Genomic DNA, 13,919 nt, shown 5'->3' with positions numbered 1-13,919 from the left:
GGTGTCACTACGTTAGAGCGAAAGAGGCTCGAATACCGCCTCACGATAGACTTTTTTAATCTCAATTTTTTTTAATTTAAAAGAATTTAGCGCTATGAAACCAAAAATTATGTAGTCAATTATCACTTCATTGGTACTGAATTAGGCTCAGGTATTATATTAAAATGCAAAACGTATACATATTTCTATATAAACTAAAGGTCATATTCCAAAAACAAAAAGTACCATCGTTTTCAAATAATACCTCGTATCAACGTTAAATATCATGTAATTAGCAATCCTCAGGCATCTAATAAGCGACAGGTCACGCACCTTGGCCAGCTAAACCACAGAAATGATTGTTTTACAATGTCCTAATGTTGTGCTAAATCATTTAAAATGGCCCTTCAAGCGTTATTATATTAAAGCGCGTAATAACAATCATTACGAAACGGTTAAGCACACTTTGTTTTTTTTTTATATTTTTGAGACGTTATAATTTGTTCTACTAGCTGTCTGCTCGCGAAGTTAAGAAAAAGGTAGACAGGCCAATGGTTAACTCCATACTGTTCCCATTCTTATGAGATTTCCGGGATAAAAACTATCCGATGTCCTTTCTCAATTTTACAAACTAACTTTCAACCAAATTTCATCCTAATCGGTTGAGTGGCTTAGGCGTTAAGAAGAGAACGACAGAAATGCTATCTCATTTATAATATTACTAGCTACGCCCCGCGTTTTAACAGTTAAGCTCTCCTACGATATCATCAAGCTAATTTATAGATAACAATATGTTCATATACAATATTATGCACCTTACCAATCAAAAAATATATTTAAAAAAATTGTGATATTCATACTGGAACACTAATGCATGACCTAATTCACACAGAGATTTCGCGCGCCAAAAAGATTCGCGGTAAGGATAACGTATGTACTGACTACATATTATAAAGTAAAGTCCTGCGCCGCGTCTGTCTGTGTTCGTGATTAACTCGACAACTGCGGCACTGATTTTCATTCTGTTTTCACCATTGGCTAGCGAATCTCGAAGAATGTTTTAGAATGCTAGTTAAATATAAACAACGGATGATTCTTATAAAATTAAATTTATTTTCTCACATATTATCGGCATCCGCTACCTTGAAATGCACGGTACTGAAACAATTACATACTGAACGGTCGACCTCATCCAGAAATTTAGGTCATTAGATCTAATATCTAGATTTAGCAGCTAAATTGTTCATGAAGGTCATATGAACTACAATAAAAATATTAGCTCCTTCACACACTCTCATTTTCTGTGCAGATTATTACTTTATTTGCTTTATTAAATGAAATAATATTATATGTCACCGTAAAATTGCGTGTACATCGTAAGATTACAATCACGCAGGATAGTTTCCCCCGATATTTATATCTGTCGAATATTGTTCATCCGAAACATACAGTTTACAATTGAACGCACAATTTTACATAAATAAATAAAATAAAATATAACAATTTCGATTATAATATATCGGTCTAAAACCGTTAAACTGTGGAATTGGCATTCGATATTATGTCTTAGGTTCAGTTTAGTTTATTTAAAAACTACATAGAAATAGGAGCCCACGAAGCGGGGCTCCATCGACCAGCAACCACGATTTGCAAAAGTACATTCTCGGCATACTGCATAACTCGCATTATTGCATATAATAAAAAGGAAAATAATGCGTCACGTTGAAATCTCATGATTTTCTTTGTAGTTTCTTTCCAACCTTACTGCGACATTATATATATACATAATATATTGAACTGTATGACATCGATACCCAATTTTCTTCATCAATTCACAACATTTCATAATACCAGACGAATGACGTTAGTGTTGATATAAAGATATCAAACGTTTCCGTAATTAAGACAGCTTGAAAACCCTCATAAATATTAAATATTAGATAACTCTTGGCTAAATACTTATCCAGACACCCTCTTAATTACTCTTGCTGCTGAACATACTGATAACCAATCTGAAACCTAAATCTGATATCCTTTTAAAGCCATTAAGAGCAATCAGTTCCAAGGTCGATAAAGTTGTTTATTGTCTGACAATGATCTATCTTCCACCTGCATTGTATTAGAATATATTGCATTTACATACAAAGAATTATAGCACTTTAGATAGTATTGTCTGCTTGATTGTTACATTAAGACCTGTGTTGATATCGTCTTTGTGTAAGGTTGAAATAGTATTAGAGTATTCTTTTAATTCTAAGATTAAAAAGCATGTTTTTTACAACTCTTGAACTCTTTTTTCAACGACATATTATAGAATACTTTATTTAATTCAATCGATGTAATTTTACTTGTAAAAATTAAGTTATTTTTAAGTTGCATGTCTCAAATACATGTCGAACCCAGGAAATTTTACTTTTGCTCTCTTGCAATAACGAACACCGTTCAGAACGTTTCAGAACAAGCGGTCGTTTTTTTTTTTTTCTTTCAATAAAATTCCATTAAAATTTCGCTTTCAATTTTTATACAATTTAAACAAACAGACCAACAAAAATTAATTGAGATATTAAACTTCACGAAGTAAAACTGTCAATAATTATTTTGCAATAATGAGAAAAAAACAACTCATAAGACATACTTCCTCTTACCATTCACCAGTAATCGTCGACAAATCGCGTTTAACTGGAACGCTGTTTACATGTGTGAGTGTAACCGCTGTGTGTGCGTGAAAGCTCACATATAGGCTCATTATGAAGATATTGTTAGATTTAGCTTGTAGTTAGATGTGGTTAGACTGTCATTATGAAATTAGCAGAGATGTGTCAATTGATAGCAAATATAACAGCTATTATATAAAATTGTATAATGCGATAATAATAACAATCGAACGTGATTTAATTTTAGCTCTTAGAGTCCGCATTCGTTACAAACCTTAATCTTAAAGGCCATGTTACATACGAGGATATAAATTACGCTACAGCAAAAACAACATTATATTTTACTTGCTATATATGCTTGCTATATTTAAAAAATGCAGTAAAGTCAACGCCAATTTTTATGTAACAACATTAGTCATTATTAAAATAACAAAAAGTATTAATTTTTAGGCCTGACGGTTAATTAAATTCAAAATTAAGAGAGAAGACATTCAAATTGAAGTTAATAGGTATAAAAAATTCAGTGCAAATTGACGCATAATTTTGCAATATAACGCATATTTAGCTATGTATAATTTCTACATTTACTTTAATTCAATTCAAAATGTTATCTCTCCTGTTGAATATTTTCATTTTTATCAAAGACATTTTTAGAATATCTTTTCTACGTATAAATAGGAAATATATTAAATCGTCGTATAATTAAATATTGTATATTTTAAAATCATTCTTATTTTGAAAAAAAATATACTGATGCAATATTTTTACATGCAATGTACACGATTCAGGCTAATAAGTATAAAATATAAATTATACTATTTATCAATTCAATATAGTATCATTGTTAGGCTATTAAAATATAATTAAATGGATTTAAATAAAGTATTAAGGCAAATAACAAAAAATTAAAGCGCTTTCAAATTGTCATAGCTAGTTCACATTCAAATGGGACCATATGTGTAGCAGCTTTAAACAAAAAGAATCATAAAAATCCATTAAAAAGTAAAAAAACAAAAAAAAACAGTCGAAATTATCACCTTCTCCTTTTTTAAAGTCGGTCGTGAAAAATAACATGACTGGATATTAAAAATTTTATAATAAGAAGATTCGTACTTTAACTATCAAACCAAAGACAGCAAATCAAACACAAAAACTTATTGACACAATTTTAGAGCGCATCAACTTTCGTGCTTCAAATCACTTACATCATATGAATAAGAGTTATGTATGTTTGTACATCAGTTTATCTTATAGCTGGAGAACATGCTACTCCACTTTCGATGGTTGCGTGTGAGCATGGACTCAATACGCTTACTAGATCACGGCGATAGTTTATAAAATATTTTTAAAATGTTCATTAGAGCGTGTGTTATAACCTCCTTAGTTCCCTTGGGCTATAAAACCCTATAATCTGTGGTTATTACATTTGCTCTTTAGGGTCTAATAAAAGTTAAATGCATTGTGACAGAAATAGATAGGGACCTAAGAAAGACATAAAATTATACAAGAGTAACCACATCAAAGTAACGAGACATACGACATATGCGGGTGAAGCTCTTGAACTAAATATCTTTTCCTGTGACCACGTGAGCGCAGACTAGCGTTTTATATTACAAGGAATATACGCTGTTTTTTCAAAACCCTATTTTCATTTACGAAAGTTGTTACCTATATACTGTAAATTGATTCAATAAGAGCGCTATTCGCATTCATTTAATCCGCCGCGCTACTGTCTCTTGCGTAATTCACATAAACCACGGAGGCATAAATGTTCTACAATCGATAATCTTATCGTAAGCAATATCTTTGTCAATGCTTTCAAGTTTTAATACATAAAAATAATCTCTTTCATGTAACGTTTCAAAATTGTAAACAATAGGTTGATGCTATCGGTTTGTGCGTTAATAAAGTTATTAATAAAATAGAACGTGTTTTCTTGTGTCACTTGATCTATTTAAAATAACTGAGAAATGTTATTTTTGTTTGTTTACAATCTTAATTATTGGATACATAAGTCTTAATTAGTTAAGAGAATGAATATAATTTAAAGTAATTCGTTGACTTTTCTGTCTTCAAGTTAGTTAATAACTGAAGATACTCTTATGATTAGTACAGAAGATAAAGACAACTGTGACAGATATCTCAAATCAATATTTTGTTGGAAATAAAGCTAATTAAAATAATTAGAAGTACGCGACCGGTACTTTCAACAGAAAGGAACTTTACCTTCGGTTGTAGGAAGTACCTGTTACAGTGTAATTGTTGAAATTAACTTTTATACGCTCACGTAACAAACCTCTGATGTCATAATATCATAGTCTAGGAAACTTTTAAAGCGTATTAACGAATTAAAAAGATTATAAATTATTGCTTATTCTAATGTTTGATTTTAATTTTTAATTACCAATTAATTTAGAGTGTAGAAAAGCAAGTAATCTTTTCCATAAATGTAATCAAGGGAAAAAATCACAGCTAACGCTTATATGATTTTATTATGTTTCTCGAATAACATCATCATCATTATCAGCTTTTACATTAATTGTTAGCAGGATCGATCTCATTCCGTATTTAAAATGTTGAAAAATTAATACGTAATTTGTAAATCTCGTTCACATTTCGTGCACGAAGGAATTCGCTCAAGAGCAGACTTTCTAAAGTAGCGCTTATCAATGACACTTTCGCCTGTAATAACACGTAATATGCGGCGTTTTTAAATCACACATTAGCATGTGATTTTCCTCGACCTGTTATATTATTTAACATTTATTTATTTATACAATATTCATTTTCACTTATGAGAATCATCCTTTAAATATATAAGTTCAATGACCAATAAAACTAACAAGCAGGAATATTTCAATATTCGTATCTTATTAAATGGACTTTCTTTAAAATTATAAATGCATTGCATACCATAATTTATTGTCAACCCTTTTACATTTATTACGAACCTTTTAGTTTTGGATATTACGCCTTTATTTACGCATTAAGGAATTAAATACTCAATGACATCCGGGTTGATAATGGGTTAATTACGTTTTAAAATTAGTTTATTAAATTTATTACGGTACTTCCCATATAATATTATAATATCCTTATTTATAGACCTATATCTCTGTATTTGAGTGTTGTTGTGTGTTTTCCCTGCTTCGATTTTTTATTTTTTTGTAAGGTTTTTGGTGGTTTTTGGTGGTTATAAACTTTATATCATGAAATAGTCTCCTTTCTTTATTTTTAACAAAAAAAATACAATTTTTAAAAATACATTGATAGAATTAATATAACGTCATTTATACCAATAATATTTATGCCGATGTATATACATTATTCAAAGCTGACGTGTTTTTTTTAGAATAAAATTACTTGGTTCTCTATTCACCACCGCCCATAAACACTTGCAACACTGATTGTGTAACAGGTGATTGGCCGGGAGTGTGATATATGCTCTTTTTTGGATTCCCCAATACCGTAATTGTTCGGGAATACCGTGTCTGGTAAGGCGTTCCAAGTTTCATCGCACGCGGAAAGAAGTTGCAAGTGTAGCGTACGGTGATGAAAATATATAATATGCAGGGAAACTTAAAACTTCAATTCAGTTATTTGATACCCTATTCTAGTCTCAAAGGCGATCTTTGATGTAGTTTTTCTTACACATACTGATCCAAGTGTTTATACAAAACCTTTAAACAGATTTATAAACTAAACACAACTAATTGTCACCTTGAGAATAGGACTTCAGTCCCAGCATGAGTCACTTGGTACCAAGTCCCAACTCCACATAAAGCAGGTATCGAAGCACTTTCTAAACATTGCAAATGCAGTCAACTTGACCTACATTTACATCTAAATTAAAAGCGAACATTTAACAATGATAATACGTTAAACTTGTCATTGCAAAAACTTGTCCAATATAGCTTTAGATATATTTTGAATTATTTCTTTATAAGGATGTTTTAGCGAAAAATTTTTCTTGATTGAAATGCATAGTATGTGACATTATTGAGTAGCTTTTAATATATGTGTCAATAGTGTTTAAATGTATACGATAAGATTAAAAATTACGTGTAACTTTCAATATTGCATGCCCAGATAATCAATACCTGAAGCAGCTTCTCTCTTAACTCATCATTATTTTTTATAAATTGCTGCATTTTATTTTTCATGTTATGAAGTATTTTTAGAAAAAAAAATCAGTTATACAAATCAGGTTTTAAACATAGGATATTATCTCGAAAAGGTAACCTCAAATGCCTTAGATTATTTTGGTAATATAGTTCATATTCGTAAATGCAATTTTCTGTGTAACACTGTTTATACAAATCACTTAAGATACTATCGCAGGCCATTTAAATGGCGCGGTAAGAATATTCAATTCAGGGTATTGCGTACAAAAGACATCAACGCGCGCTATTTCTACGCTCCAAAAATTATTCGCATATTTCCATTTTACACACTTGAGTTTTTACTGAAGTTTTAACTTAAGGTAAAGTATATGAGGTTTGAGACTTTACGTTAATTATAGAACATTATGTTTCTTAATTTATTGAAGGTTATAAAGTCATGTCCTATGCGGCAAGGTCGATAAACTTTATAAAACTTACTTAATACAAAACTATGCAAATTTGAATTCTATAACAAAGCATGTAATGACTATTATTGTGCAACAGAAAGTCTAAAAGGACGCCACTTTCACTCTCTTTTCGTCGCCTTATTTTAACGTATGAACGCTTTATTCCGAGTAAATTATCGGATGTCGGTTTGGTTTCATATTATTTGTATCAGTTTCACTTTTCCAATAAAAGGTAAATGCTGATGTCATGTTTTCTATCTTCGTAAAAGATTTCTTTTTAAAATATTAAACTGTCGTTATGTTTATGTATACATAGTTGGAATTATGAACACAACCTATGTGTGACGCTTGACCCATATAGATAACAGTTATTATTTAGCTAAGGACGAAGACACAGGCCACAGGGAATTTTGTTTCGTCGCTTCCATGGACGGACACCTAACCCCCCTCGTCGCACGTCGAAAACATAACGTGTGATATTTATATTTAGTTTATATGGGCCGTAGCTTTCGTTTATTTGAAATCTTTTACCTTTACTACATGTTTCTGAAATAAATGAATAAATAAAAAAACTTCCATTGAATAAGTCCAGATATCTATTTCCAACGAACACAGCTTATATAAGACATTATGATTCGCAAAGTTTTGACAAATTCACACTCAGATCAATCCATGCCACCTATGAAGACAGTCATCAAGCATTCACACTTTCGTAGAAAGTGCATAATATAATTAAATAAAGACGTGTCATATTCATTGAATCGCTTAAACTAAGCCATTTAATTTAACACTTTCGAAGTAAACGGAACAAATTCGTACTCAAAACAGGCGAAAATAAATCGTTTGCATGTAATAGAGGCACTCTGTCGTATCCACAGTCACATCTTGCCACGTAATTGTCGAAAAGTTGTTGTTTCGCTTGCTTCAGTGAGCAAAAACAGTGACATGTTTGGTTCCACTTACCCGCAATTTGCCTTTGTGATTATGCGACACGTAACAGTGGTGACTGTCTACGCGTCTGTTCGTGCTCTTAAACCGAATAGAAAAAGCAGGGTTGTAATGTGCGGAGAAATAATTTTGTTTTATTGTTTTGTAGGTGAGCAAGATGACCTGATGGTAAGTGGTCAGCGTCGCCTTTATACGGAGCCATGAACATAAGTGTGAGATTGTGTTGCCGGCCTTTTAAATGGGAATTTGTCCTCTTTTAGAAAGTACCTAAGTCGTACTCGGTCGGAAAGGCCGCATGAGGCAGTTGGTATGAATTTCAAATTAATTAGAAATTCCATCAAAACAAAAGCAAAAATATATCAATTACTTAACTAATTAAGCTTGCTACTTCTACTTTTTCGTATATTTGAGTATATTACTAAAATATTAGTTTTTCTTTTTTCTTGTATAATTTAATTATTTCGGTATAAATAAAAAAAACATCTTCTTTCTTTATTCTTATTTTTTAGTATTAAATAAAGCTTTGCCGCGTAGTCAAAGGAAAAGATACACAGTCCAGAGATTCCCCACACGTCGTTCCAGTTCCTATGGGATTTCCAGGATAAAAACTATTATAAAACATTTTTCGAACTATGTATGTATGGATGACAATTGTCGTCCATGTCGGTTCAGTAGTTTAGGCATGAAGAAAAAAAAAGAGAGACAGAATTACTTTCGCATTTATAATATTAATAAGGAAAGAAAATGATGCGATTCTAACTCATAAAATATATTATAATTATTAAATAACGACCGGTTCTGTTTCATTAAGATAAAACAAAACTTCGTGTTACATAAACTGTGTTCCAAAAGAAAGTGAAAACCTTTTCTAAAGATAAACATCTCTTAGTTAAATTATACTTTTTTTACTTTAAAAATTTTCTGTTTATCTTCATTTCTTTTTAGCTTTAGAAAGCCTGTCGACGAAAAAGTTGACAATTAAATTTTATTTATCTTAATTAATGTTTAAAAAAGAGTGCCTCATTATTACTTTTAATTGTTATAAGGTCGAAGTTGAAAGACGTGATGGTTTTTTGAAATGAATTTTTAGAGCGAATTCTTCATTTTATCAATGCTAGCTTTGTCTTGTAGTTTAAAATTTTAATCAGTAATATTAAGAAATGTAATAAAAGCTATCCTATGTCCTTTCTCTAATTGTATCATATTTCATCTAAATCGATTTAGCCATTTATGAAGATATAAATAGTATACTAATGTAACTAACATGAAATTATTTTATATGCATAAAACCAACTTTAGTAAATTTTTCAAATAATCTGCACCACAAAGAAAAACTATAGCATTTGTTTATATTTCTACTTTTTGTAAAGATAATGTTCCTTTCAAACAATTATTAAACTAATAAATTAGAAAACAAATTATTTATACCATATTATGAAACTCTGCTTTCAATCTGTCGAAGAAGTTCAATGAATTATTATTAACCTACTTTATATGCATACATTCTTAAATGCGTTTAATTGTATTGTATTATATTTAGATAAAAATTCGTTACATGTAATAATGCGCTTAGTACCAACTACCCATAAACTATTTAATCATACATGAATTGAAAACGCAACGTATGAAAATGATTCTCTTATTGCTTGAAACAAATCTAATGAAAAACTAGTTTATGGTAAGGTTTTATTTAAGAGTTACTGAAGAGACAGGAGAATAATTACTTATTAGCGTTTTGTCTCCATAAAACTAAACTGGTAAGTTAAAGAAAGCTAAAGTTGTCTGGTAGAGATCGCTTATAAGCGATAAGACCGCATATTTAACAAGATAAATAATGCATAGGATGTGTTTTGTCCTTTTTGTTATCTCATTCTGTATTTATTCAACACATATACATATACATATTTAATTGAAATTAGTTTATATGAAAAACAGTAGAGTGCGATTTAAATATATAAAAAAGGTTAAAACTATAAAAGTTTTGTTTAATTTTCTTATTTCAATGTAATTACATATTATGATGCATTCATGGTAGGTACATTAAGACTTTCTACATCACTATATCAAAACATTTTACCTTTTGCGTTATATTAGTCTTATATCGGTTGTTTAGCGCTTTTTTATATTGTATGGCACATTTGTAAAAGTCATAAACAATTTAACTTTTTCTTTACTTTCATAGCTTCGAACTTTCGACTGGGTGAACCGATTGCGATGATTCTAATTTTTTTTTAATTATTTTAATTTCATTACTTATCTTTTACTTCTGTAATATTTTGTTAAGTGCTAGTTTTGCTTTGATACGGTTAATAGGACAACTGATGTTAAGAAAGCAAAAATCACGCTGCAACGTTTACGTCTAAGAATGGCGATGGTATTGAAATTGTTTACAAATCTCTAAAAATGACCACATCGCCTACCCAGCTTGTAAATCCAGTTTAATTGCTATTTTTAATAAATTAACTTACCAAAATACATATTTAAATAGAAAACTGTTCCTACATGAAGCCGTGATTAAATAGCGCAGTTTTTCGTTTTAAATATTATATTAACTTGATATAAAATTAAATCATTGCAGTCGTGACTGCGGCCACACTCATGGCCGGCTATTTAGAAAGCAAGAGATACAATTTAAGTTCAATAAGATAACGAATAATGGCTTATAAAACTCCGTATTTCATTCTTACTTCGACTTAAATTATCTTACCTTATTTACAATTGTTCAATTACAGCATACAAAAAATAATCACTGATAATTTTAAGTCGAATCCAACATCATTCCTGTCACTGAGAGGGGAACACCTGTGCCACTATTGAAATAAAAAAAAACACGTCACACACGCCCGCCAAAAGCTTTCATTCTCGAAATTACGTTTGAAAACCGATCGATATTAATCTATAGATGTCAACGTCCGCGACGCAATCCGGACACTGGCAGCGCAAGTGTTACAGATTTTCAATGCTTTACGCGCGAGTGCATTTATATTGCAAATCTGATTCGGTTTTCGGACGCAAATTCGAATGTTGGCGGGAACCGTGCGTAGTGCGTACGTTGCGCGTGCGTTTCGGCTGTGTACGCTGTGAACGGTGCGCGGCTTGCGACTGTGGTCACTTTTGCTCTCGCGACATTCTCTGCCCACCTGGCCATATGTTCGTGATAACCGCTGCACCACAATACCACGACCTGCACCACTCGAACACCGCCCTAGTGCAAACAACGTGAAACGGATCAACTAACGCCGGTCGGCTCCATTTACATCGCGGAACCGGTCACACGCACACACGCTCAAGAGCTTTCAGTTTCAGCCATGCCATTTGAAGTTCTAGTTCTTTGTTTATAAACACAATGCGATTCGATGAACTCCTTCGGATTTTAACATTTAATTGCATAATTTCGTACAACACATTGGTTTTGTTTTCAAAATTTGCAAGAGCCGTTTTCAAGAGTTTTGAAATTGGACTGCATAAGTAGTAATTACGTTGCTTCAAAGTTTTCATAAGTTCGTTTCGGTATTTTCCATTCATATTTTGTAATTATGAATACCTTACGGTGACTGGTGGTAGTATTTGCGATATTAAATTAACTTACGATTACGTTTAAGATTTGAGACTGCTCATCAATAGACTTAATTATTATAACAAATTTAAGAAAGATCAGAGATATCTTTGTTAAGAAAGTCTTAAAAGTGTTTCATAATTTCCTGGTTAATTATAACCGTTTGAATCAGTTAACTATATTAAAATACCGTGGTTTGTAAGTTATAAATGAGATTATTTGTATTTCAAACTAATACTACAAAAACTGAATTAGGAACTTATGAAGCGGCTGTATAATTTAATAATTTACATTTTCAACATACAAAGAAAACATTGTAACGTCCGGGATGGAATGAAAATTAATTCAGAACATATTCTATCTCAATTCTGATTTACAGACATTCGGGACTATAATTGATAATTAGCATCAATTGTTAATTCAATAATAAGATGAAAGATCATATTTTTGCGATAGTGATCTCAACCGAAACATAAAGACTTGGCTGAAAGTTCTAGCAAATCTATCTTTTTGCGATGCGACATCAGAGATCGTCATTTTTTTTTTCGCTAAGGAGTGTAATAACTTCGTTGAGAGAACATGTATGGCTAACTTAGAGGCTAACTGATTTAGAGCTCTTCTTAATATTTTCCAGAGAAAACCGTATGTATTTTAAATGTTAGCAACGGATTTGAAATAAGAATAGAAAGAATTAATTTGTATTATAATATGTGCAATAAAATCGTTTAAAATAAAAGGTAAGTTATGAAATACCCTCGTTTGTTTAGACGACTCTCCAAAGTTTCAGACCGCGACTGTATTTACAACCTATAATGTTATTTAGAAGTACCGAATTAAATGAAACTCACCAATAATTAAATCTGAAGTTTCAATTGGTTAACAAGAAAACAAAAACGTCTTAGAATCAAAAAGTTTGACGACATGTGACATCTCAACCTACAATTAATCAGCATGGTGAATGAATCCTTAAACCTCTAGGAGGTCCACGTTATGTGAAAACGTGATAAGGATAAAAATGAAACAATTGTACTACAATTATTTATTTAGGGTCATAAATTCATGAATAAATTTAAAGAATAGCCAATTCAGAAGTAAAGGAAGATATCGCATGTTAAAACAGTAACAACAAAACAAATAGGTACTACACACACTGGTTTCGGGATACTGAAGTACTACGTATAATCCATATATATATACATACATACATATATCCATCCATACTCACAAAATTTCCCGTTTATAATATTAATAGGATTTAAACTAACGATCCCCGCTGGGCCAATACTACTTATTATGTAGCACGTACATGTGTAACGTACGAAATGGATATAGCCAACGGTGAAAGAATTAATTGAAATCGATCCAACAGTTCCTGAGATTACAAGCATATCGCAACAAACAAATGAACTCTTCATCTACATGTTAATTAAAATAAAATCGAATGATGTTATGTTTCTTTTTACTAAAGTATAAACATAAATATAAGGTACATTACTAAGATCACGTTGTTATCGACTGTTATATATATTATGTATATTAAAATAACTACTTAAGATTGTTATATTTCTAATACTCATAGAATTTTTTGTTGATTTAAGGATATATTGCTATAGATAACTTTATACGGCTATACACAAAGGGCATTTGAATAAAAGTTCTACATTAAAACTTTCTTGCCGAAAATAACTTGAAAACCAATCAATTCGTTTTTCAGAATAAATAACGCGTAAAGACAATTTTGCAATTAACTTAACACAGGCGTTCAAAAAATGCAATTGTATTTTAAATAAATAATATACAATATATACAACTAGGTAGTTGTATATATTGTATATTATTTATTGTGGAGTGTGGAGCCGGGACGAACAGGTGTTCGTCCCGGCTCCACTCGCGTAATCATATTTATTAAGGGTTTTTTATGTTAACAGTTATTATCTTACCTAACGTAACGAAACCCCTAATTGGATGAAGGATGAACGAATTGTTTCTTTTAGGCCGTGTCAATAATAGATTTTGTTCTGTACTACTTCGTCACTACATAGTAAAAATAAATAAAGTCGCTTTTTCTGTCCCTATGTCCCTATGTATGCTTAAATCTTTAAAACAACGCAACGGATATTGATGCTACTTTTTTTAATAGTGATTCAAGAGGAAGGTTTTTTTATGGTGAGCTGGTGGGTCTCCTGTTGGTAAGCGCTACCATCGCCCGTGA

At 31.2% G+C, this 13,919-nt stretch overlaps 1 protein-coding gene across 13 annotated transcripts in view; it reads right to left on the bottom strand.

The window, feature by feature from the left end:
- Positions 1-11,297, bottom strand: part of LOC119833245 (mucin-17-like) — a 74,349-nt gene extending 63,052 nt beyond the window's left edge. For 12 of the 13 annotated variants that reach the window (XM_038357183.1, XM_038357185.1, XM_038357187.1 and 9 more), the window contains exons 1-2: positions 11,203-11,294; positions 10,859-10,961 (exon numbers count right to left, since the gene is read on the bottom strand). The gene's annotated coding sequence lies outside the window, so the exon portion shown is untranslated. Of the gene's footprint in view, positions 1-10,858; positions 10,962-11,202 lie in introns of all 13 variants that reach the window. The other variant, XM_038357184.1, reaches the window with a different exon arrangement.
- Between the last annotated feature and the right edge of the window lie 2,622 nt (positions 11,298-13,919).

Source organism: Zerene cesonia, chromosome 17, assembly GCF_012273895.1.
Source record: "Zerene cesonia ecotype Mississippi chromosome 17, Zerene_cesonia_1.1, whole genome shotgun sequence".
In the NCBI taxonomy this organism is placed as follows: domain Eukaryota; kingdom Metazoa; phylum Arthropoda; class Insecta; order Lepidoptera; family Pieridae; genus Zerene; species Zerene cesonia.
Note: the sequence above shows the minus strand (reverse complement) of the source record. Positions and strands in the feature narration are given on the sequence as shown.